The sequence below is a fragment of the Rutidosis leptorrhynchoides genome, chromosome 5 (genome assembly GCF_046630445.1).
Source record: "Rutidosis leptorrhynchoides isolate AG116_Rl617_1_P2 chromosome 5, CSIRO_AGI_Rlap_v1, whole genome shotgun sequence".
NCBI classification, from domain to species: Eukaryota; Viridiplantae; Streptophyta; class Magnoliopsida; order Asterales; family Asteraceae; genus Rutidosis; species Rutidosis leptorrhynchoides.
The window spans coordinates 344,792,099-344,800,403 of NC_092337.1; positions in this window are offsets into that span (position 1 = coordinate 344,792,099).

Sequence of the window (8,305 nt, forward strand, 5' to 3'; positions counted from 1 at the left end):
AGTTTGACTTGATATATGAGTCTTGGCCATTTATGGGCGGTTTTGGTGTAGTTGAGCTATTTAATGCAAATTGGGTCATTAGGTTCTCAAGTGTAAGTATTGTGGTTGGTTCCACAAGTTGGGTATTGAATGTGAACTTAATGTATTAGGTACTTTGCTTTGAAGTTTCGGAAGTGCATAATCATCATCTTGGTGTTAAGGTGAGTGGAATAATTATGTGCGTATGAATATAATGTATTTATTTGTGTAGTATGAATGTGGCATTATCGCGGTGTTCAAGACACCACATTCTAAGTAACGAGTAGTATTGTCGCGGTGTTCAAGACACTACTCATTGTTTGATTGACATGTGGTATTGTCGCGGTGTTTAAGACACCACATTGTCATGGGAGTGGATGCCGCGGTGTTCAAGGCACCACTCATTGTTTGGATTGACATGTGAAATCGTCGCGGTGTTTAAGATGCCACATTGTCATGGGGGTGAGTTAGTCACGTTGTTCAAGACATCACCCGGGGGATTAGTGATTACGCGGTGTTTAAGTAACACTAATGGATGTTACGAACTCCGACGGTCTTTCAAGTATCATTCCCTTGTACGATTGGTTAACCATGGTTGTGTGAATTGTATTTAGCATATTAAAGTGTGAACTATATGCTATTAATATGCTAACTTATGCTAGCTCGTGTGATTGTAAGTTTAGTTATTATACTTGCGATGGTATGATTATTTATATTGCTAGCATGTATGCGGTAAATGCGTAAGTGATTGCAAGTAAGTAGGTTGTATATGTATTCGTATAATTATTGCACTCACTAAGCATTAGCTTACCCCTCTAGTTGTTTATCTTTTAGATGCAGGTGCGGATAAGGGAAAAGGGGTTGTTGGGCACTAGGTGTCCCTTGGTGATGCTTGTTGAAGCTTTTGAAGTTGGCCTAGTGTTTTGGGTAGTTTAGCTCCAAACCATGCTTGAAGTGTTGTTTGGTTTAAAACTATCATTTGTGAATGGGTCAAACTTGTATTACATTGGTTAAGGGCCTTCGTGCCGTTTGTAAACATTTAACTTGTGAATGTCGTTTAATGGGTTATATGTAACCGTTTAATTTTGGCGCTAACAGTTTATCATAAAAAAAAAAATTTATCGTATGGAATACGGGTTGGGTTGTTTCAAGTGGTATCAGAGCATGGTCTAAGGGATTTAGGTGACTCGAGATAGGTGCCTAGACTTAGACTTTATTGTGTGTGCGCTTTATGCGGGACTTGTAGGACTTCGGGTCGGATCGGGAGTTGTTAGTGCATAGGTTTATGTGAACTAACCTTGCGCTATTTGTTTTGTATTGTGTTTGCAATCATCAAGCGAGATAGACGTTGTACTAGTGAGTTAATACGATGTGCTTGCGTAGTAATGACTAGGTACCATCATTACGGGTGCAAATCATGTCAAACAAGTGATGTACGACGATTGTTGAGCAAGATTGGGCGGTAATGTGAATATGTATGTGGCATGTCTTTTTGTTTCGTTATTTAACCTCTTCCGTTTTATATAATGAAGATGAGAAACGGACACGACACCGATAATGGGGGCACGAGCGAGGACCCCGAGTTCACGGCCAAGGTTGAGGCCATTTTGAAAAGTCATCGTGCGTCTTTCCTAGAAGATGTTAAGAAGATGTTTCTAGATACGATTGACGAGCAATTAGTCAACGTAGTAAAGGAGCAAATTAAAGTTGTCCTTCAAGAGGACAATGTTGGAAGACGAGACTTTTTCTATTAGAATTTCAAAGATGCTCAACCTCCCACTTTTGAGGGCGAACGGGATCCACTTAAGAGTGCCCGATGGATCTCCGATATGGAAGGGGCTTTTCGTACTTGTGAATGCCCTCTTGATAAAAAGATAAGGTATGGTTGTAGCATGTTGAGAGGTGACGCTAAATTGTAGTGGGACGCGAAGATCCAAGTTTATGGTGAGGAACAATGCATGGAATTCACTTGGGATGAATTCAAGGCAGAATTTTTCGACGAATACCGAACTTCGGCCGATCTTACAAGGCTTAAGGACGAATTACGTTCCTTGAGGCAAGGGTGGATGGATTTGAACACTCTCAAATCCGTTTTCTTGTCCAAGAGCCAATTTTGCCCGGAGTATGTCAGGAATGATAAAATGTTGAAGGAAGACTTCAATCGAATCTTGAATGATAGTTATCAAGAAAAGATTAGTGTAAACGTGGTGAAAAGCTTCGATGAGTTGTTCAATATGGCTAAAGGTTTTGAGGCGCTCGTGTTAAGAAAGAGTAGCTTTACTTTTGGCAAGAGGAAGTTCGAAGCTACAAGTCATTCGAACAAGAAGAGTAAGGGTGCAATCGAGAGTGTCGGTAGTGTGAAGAAAGGTGTTCCCGGAGAGTTCCGTTATTCTTGTCACAATTGTGGACGAAAGGGACATATGGCCCGTGATTGCACCAACCCTCCTTCTACAACCAAACTCACTTGTTATAATTGTGGTAAAGAAGGGCACAAGAGGTTGGAATGTCCCAATTTGAACAATGATCATGTTAAGAAATTAGAGAAAGCGGCGGGTACGGCTAGGGGTCGCAACTACTTGATGACGAATGAAGAAGCCAAACAATGCAATGAAGTGGTCTCAGGTACTTTCACGGTTAACTCTAGTCCGACACGTATACTTTTTGATAGTGGTGCTAACTTGTCGTTTGTGTCTCCAATATTTATGCCTAAGTTGAATAAACCGCTAGCTAAGTTAAGTCATCCGGTAGAAGTCGAAATAGCGGATGGTAAAACGGTGCTAGGGGTTGATGTTTGTAAAAATTGTAATGTTGTGTTTGGTACCGAAACTTTTGAAATCGATCTCATTCCGATGACTTTGGGTGACTTTGATATTGTTGTTGGTATGGATTGGCTCGATCGTAATAGAGCCGATATTGCATGCCATGATAAATTCATTCGTGTATAGACCCCAAATGGGGGAGAGTCAATTATTCATGGCGATAAGCGAAGAAGACTTGTACTGATATGCACTTTTGCATGGGCACGTCGTTTCCTTGTTAGTGGTGGCATGGCTTTTCTTGCCCATGCTGTTGATACTCGTGATGAGCCACCACCCATTCATGAAATTCCGGTGGTAAATGAATTTGAAGACGTTTTTTCGGATGAGTTACCGGGTGTTCCGACGGAAAGACAAGTTGAATTTCGCATTGAGTTGGTTCCGGGGGCTACCCCCATCGCTAAAACTCCTTATTGTTTAGCACCGACGGAAATGCAAGAGTTGTTAAATCAAACCCAAGAGTTGCTGGAAAAGGGATTCATTCGACCGAGTTCCTCACCATGGGGTGCTCCGATTTTATTTGTAAAGAAGAATGATGGTAGTATGTGGATGTGCATCGACTATCGGGAGTTGAACAAAGTGACGATCAAAAATCATTATCCATTGCCTCGAATTGACGATTTGTTTGACCAACTCCAAGGTACAACGTATTTTTCTAAGATTGACTTACGGTCCGGCTATCACCAAGTGCGGGTCCGTGAGGAGGACATAGAGAAAACGGCTTTCCAAACTCGTTACGGGCATTTTGAGTTTGTAGTTATGCCTTTTGGTCTCACGAATGCACGGGCGGCATTCATGGATCTAATGAACCGAGTGTGCCAACCTATGTTGGACAAGTCGGTAATCGTGTTCATTGACGACATACTTGTTTATTCTAAGAGTATGAAGGAACATGAACACCATTTGCGTGAAGTGTTGAAGACATTGCGGAAGGAGAAGTTGTATGCAAAATTCTCCAAATGTGAATTTTGGCTAAGGGAAGTTCAATTCCTTGGCCATATTGTAAACAAAGATGGTATTCAAGTAGATCCGGCGAAGATCGAGACGGTGAAGAGTTGGGGACGACCGACTACGCCTACGAAAATCCGAAGTTTTCTTGGATTGGCCGGTTATTATCGTCGGTTTATCCAAGATTTTTTCTAAAATTGCTTCTCCTTTGACGAAGTTGATGAGGAAGAACGTGAGGTTTAATTGGGAAAACGAGCAAGAAATTACTTTCCAATTATTAAAGGAGAAATTGTGTCAAGCTCCGGTGTTGGTATTACCGGAAGGGATCGAAGATATGACGGTTTATTGTGATGCCTCATTAAATGGAATTGGGTGTGTTCTAATGCAAAGAGGTAAAGTCATCACTTACGCCTCTCGACAATTAAAGGAACACGAAAAGAGATACCCGACTCATGATCTTGAATTGGCGGCGGTGGTTCATGCGTTGAAAATTTAGCGCCACTACTTGTATGGTGTCAAATGTACGATTTATTCGGATCATAAGATTTTGAAACATCTCTTTAATCAACGAGATTTGAATTATCGTCAACGTAGGTGGATGGATGTGGTAAAAGATTATGATTGTGAGATACTTTATCATCCGGGTAAGGCGAACGTGGTCGCGGATGCGTTAAGTAGAAAGAGTCAACATCCGGCAATACGAGTAGGATCGTTACGCATGATCATTACAAACGATTTCCTTGTGAAGCTTGGTGAGATTCAAATAGAAGCGTATGTTCACAACAAGCGTGAGGAACGAATCGTGGGGCAAACGGAGTTCATTACTTTAGGCCCGCATGGTTTATTGTCTTTTCAAGGAAGAGTGTGGGTGCCTAAGATGGGTGATTACCGACGGGTGCTACTTGATGAAGCACATAAGCCAAAGTATTCCATTCATCCGGGCGCGACGAAAATGTACCTTGATTTAAAGAAGGAGTATTGGTGGCCGGGCATGAAACGTGATGTTGTTAAGTATGTTGAACAATGCGTCACATGTTTGCAAGTTAAAGTTGAACACCAAAATCCGTACGGTAAGTTACAACCATTGGAAGTCCCGAAGTGGAACTGGGAGCACATTACCATGGACTTCATTACAAAGTTACCAAAGACGGCGAGAACCCAATATGATACGATTTGGGTGATAGTTGATCGATTGATGAAGAGTGCTTTGTTTCTTCCCATTCGGGAAACAATATCGTCGGAGACTTTGTCTAAGTTGTTTATTAAAGAGGTGATATCAAGGCATGGGGTTCCTATATCTATTGTTTCAGATCGAGATACTCGTTTCACGTCTCGGTTTTGGAATAAGTTTCATGAAGATATGGGTACTCAATTGAAAATGAGCACAGCGTATCATCCTCAAACGAACGGTCAAATCGAGCGTACGAATCAAACATTGGAGGATATGTTAAGGGCTTGTAATATTGATTTCGGTGGTAGTTGGGACGAGCACTTACCATTGGTGGAATTCTTCTACAATAATAGTTACCACACTAGTATTGGAATGCCACCTTATGAGATGCTTTATGGGCGTAGGTGTAGAACTCCTATTTGTTGGGGTGAAGTGGGACAGCGAGAAATCGGGAGTACCGATTTGGTCCTAGAGACGAATAGTAAGATTGAGATGATTCGGGCTCGACTTAAAGCGGCGCAAGATAGACAAAAATCTTATGCCGATAAAGGAAGGCGAACGATTGAGTTTCAAGAAGGGGACATGGTGATGCTTAAGGTTTCTCCATGGAAGGGTGTTATTCGGTTTCGAAAGCGAGGAAAATTAGCTCCTCGGTTTATTGGTCCTTTCAAGGTTTTGGCACGTGTTGGTGAGGTTGCTTATAGACTAGAGTTGCCCGAAGATCTTGCGGGGATTCATAACACGTTTCATGTTTCCCATCTCTGTAGGTGTCTTGCGGATGACTCGACTTGGGTGCCGTTAGATGAGATTGGGTTGAACAACAAATTAGAGTATGTTGAAGAGCCGATTGCAATTCTTGATGAGAAGGTTAAGATGTTGCGAAACAAAGAAGTTAAAACTTTTAAAGTGCAATGGCGACATCGAAAGGGTTCCGAGTTTACATGGGAATCCGAAGAGTTCGTTTTGGTTTATCTTCCGGCTTGTCCTGTGGCTTGGATCGCGAGGACGCACTTCGATTCAAGTGGGGGAGAGTTGTAACATCCCGTTTTCTCCCTACATGTCTTAAGGTATATACTTAACCGTTAGTACGTCTATATTTCGTTGTTATGTGATTAATAAATTTAAATGGTAATTTGATATGTATGCGTTATGTATATATATAAAAGTACGTAACGCATGAGAACGTATATGTGCATGAGTATATACGCGGTTAGGAGTGTAGTAAGTCTTGTAAGACTATTTGGTGAAGGCTAGGGAATATAGGAAGCGGGAATGGAATGTACAAGTCGAATAAATTGGTGATGGAGTTTAAGTTGTCAAAATGACCAGGCGCAGGCCTTTGCCGCACCGCGGAAGTCCATGCTGCGCCGCGACGTTGGACACAAAACAAAGTCAGGAGGCTCGATATTCAGATAAAAAATTACTGGCAATGTCGAGCTGCGGTAAAGGGAGTCGCGCCGTGACACTAGGCTCAAACAAATGTCAGGAGGAGATCAAAACAGCTCGAGAATTACGTGAAACGCCGCGCCGCGGCAAAACAGGGTCGCGCCGCGACCATCTGTGCAGTCTGGTTCCGAATTTAGTTTTTAAAAGGTGTAGTTCGAGGGTAATTTAGTATTTTCGCATGTAGATCTGATTGAAGCATTTAATCTCCACCACTTATCCATATTATTCATTTCTTTTCCATTTTTCTTCTCCATTTACTCTCAAAACATAAAACCTACTTAGATTCAAAGTGAGATTTGAGAGTGAAGAATTTAGAGTTGATCTTTGGAGCAAGAATTAAAGTTGTTCTCCTCGTTCTTAGCTACGAGTGGATAGTGTTGGTAAGTCTTAACTCCGTATTTTGAGTTTTAGTTAATTTATGGCTAGGGTTTGGCCATTTGGGACGTGTAAGACCCATTTGGGGATTTAATGGGTGGATTTGGGTTAATTTGATGTAAGAAAACCCAAATGACTATAACCTAGGGTTTGGTCTTGTGAATTGAGGTTGTAAGTGTCAAATGGTGTTGTTAGTCACTATTACACTTTTAAATTGATGAACGAATTGTTAATGAGTTAAGTTTGACTTGATATATGAGTCTTGGCCATTTATGGGCAGTTTTGGTGTAGTTGAGCTATTTAATGCAAATTAGATCATTGGATGCTCAAGTGTAAGTATGGTGGTTGGTTCCACAAGTTGGGTATTGAATGTGTACTTAATGTATTAGGTACTTTGCTTTGAAGTTTCGGAAGTGCATAATCATGATCTTGGTGTTAAGGTGAGTGGAATAATTATGCGCGTACGTATATAATGTATTTATTTGTGTAGTATGAATGTGGCATTGTCGCGGTGTTCAAGACACCACATTCTAAGTAACGAGTAGTATTGTCGCGGTGTTCAAGACATTACTCATTGTTTGATTGACATGTGGTATTGTCGCAATGTTTAAGACACCACATTGTCATGGGAGTGGATGCCGCGGTGTTCAAGGCACCACTCATTGTTTGGATAGACATGTGGAATCGTCGCGGTGTTCAAGACGCCACATTGTCATGGGGGTGAGTTAGTCGCGTTGTTCAAGACATCACCCGGGGGATTAGTGATTACGCGGTGTTTAAGTAACACTAATGGATGTTACGAACTCCGACGTGCTTTCAAGTACCGTTCCCTTGTACGATTGGTTAACCATGGTTGTGTGAATTGTATTTAGCATATTAAAGTGTGAACTATATGCTATTAATATGCTAACTTATGCTAGCTCGTGTGATTGTAAGTTTAGTTATTATACTTGCTATTGTTTGATTATTTATATTGCTAGCATGTATGCGGTAAATGCGTAAGTGATTGCAAGTAAGTAGGTTGTATATGTATTCGTATAATTGTTACACTCACTAAGCATTAGCTTACCCCTCTCGTTGTTTATCTTTTAGATGCAGGTGCGGATAAGGGAAAAGGGGTTGTTGGGCACTAGGTGTCCCTTGGTGATGCTTGTTGAAGCTTTTGAAGTTGTCCTAGTGTTTTGGGTAGTTTAGCCCCAAACCATGCACGAAGTGTTGTTTGGTTAAAAACTATCATTTGTGAATGGGTCAAACTTGTATTACATTGGTTAAGGGCCTTTGTGCCGTTTGTAAACATTTAACTTGTGAATGTCGTTTAATGGGTTATATGTAACCGTTTAATTTTGGCGCTAACAGTTTATCATAAAAGAAAATATTATCGTATGGAATACGGGTTGGGTTGTTTCAACATTTCCCTGATCTGCATACTCCGGATATCCTTCCACTTATTTACTTTTCTGCACTTAGGACTTTTAGCTAAAACCAACTACTATCTTTTATCCAGGTAATTTAACTAACAGACAATTATTCA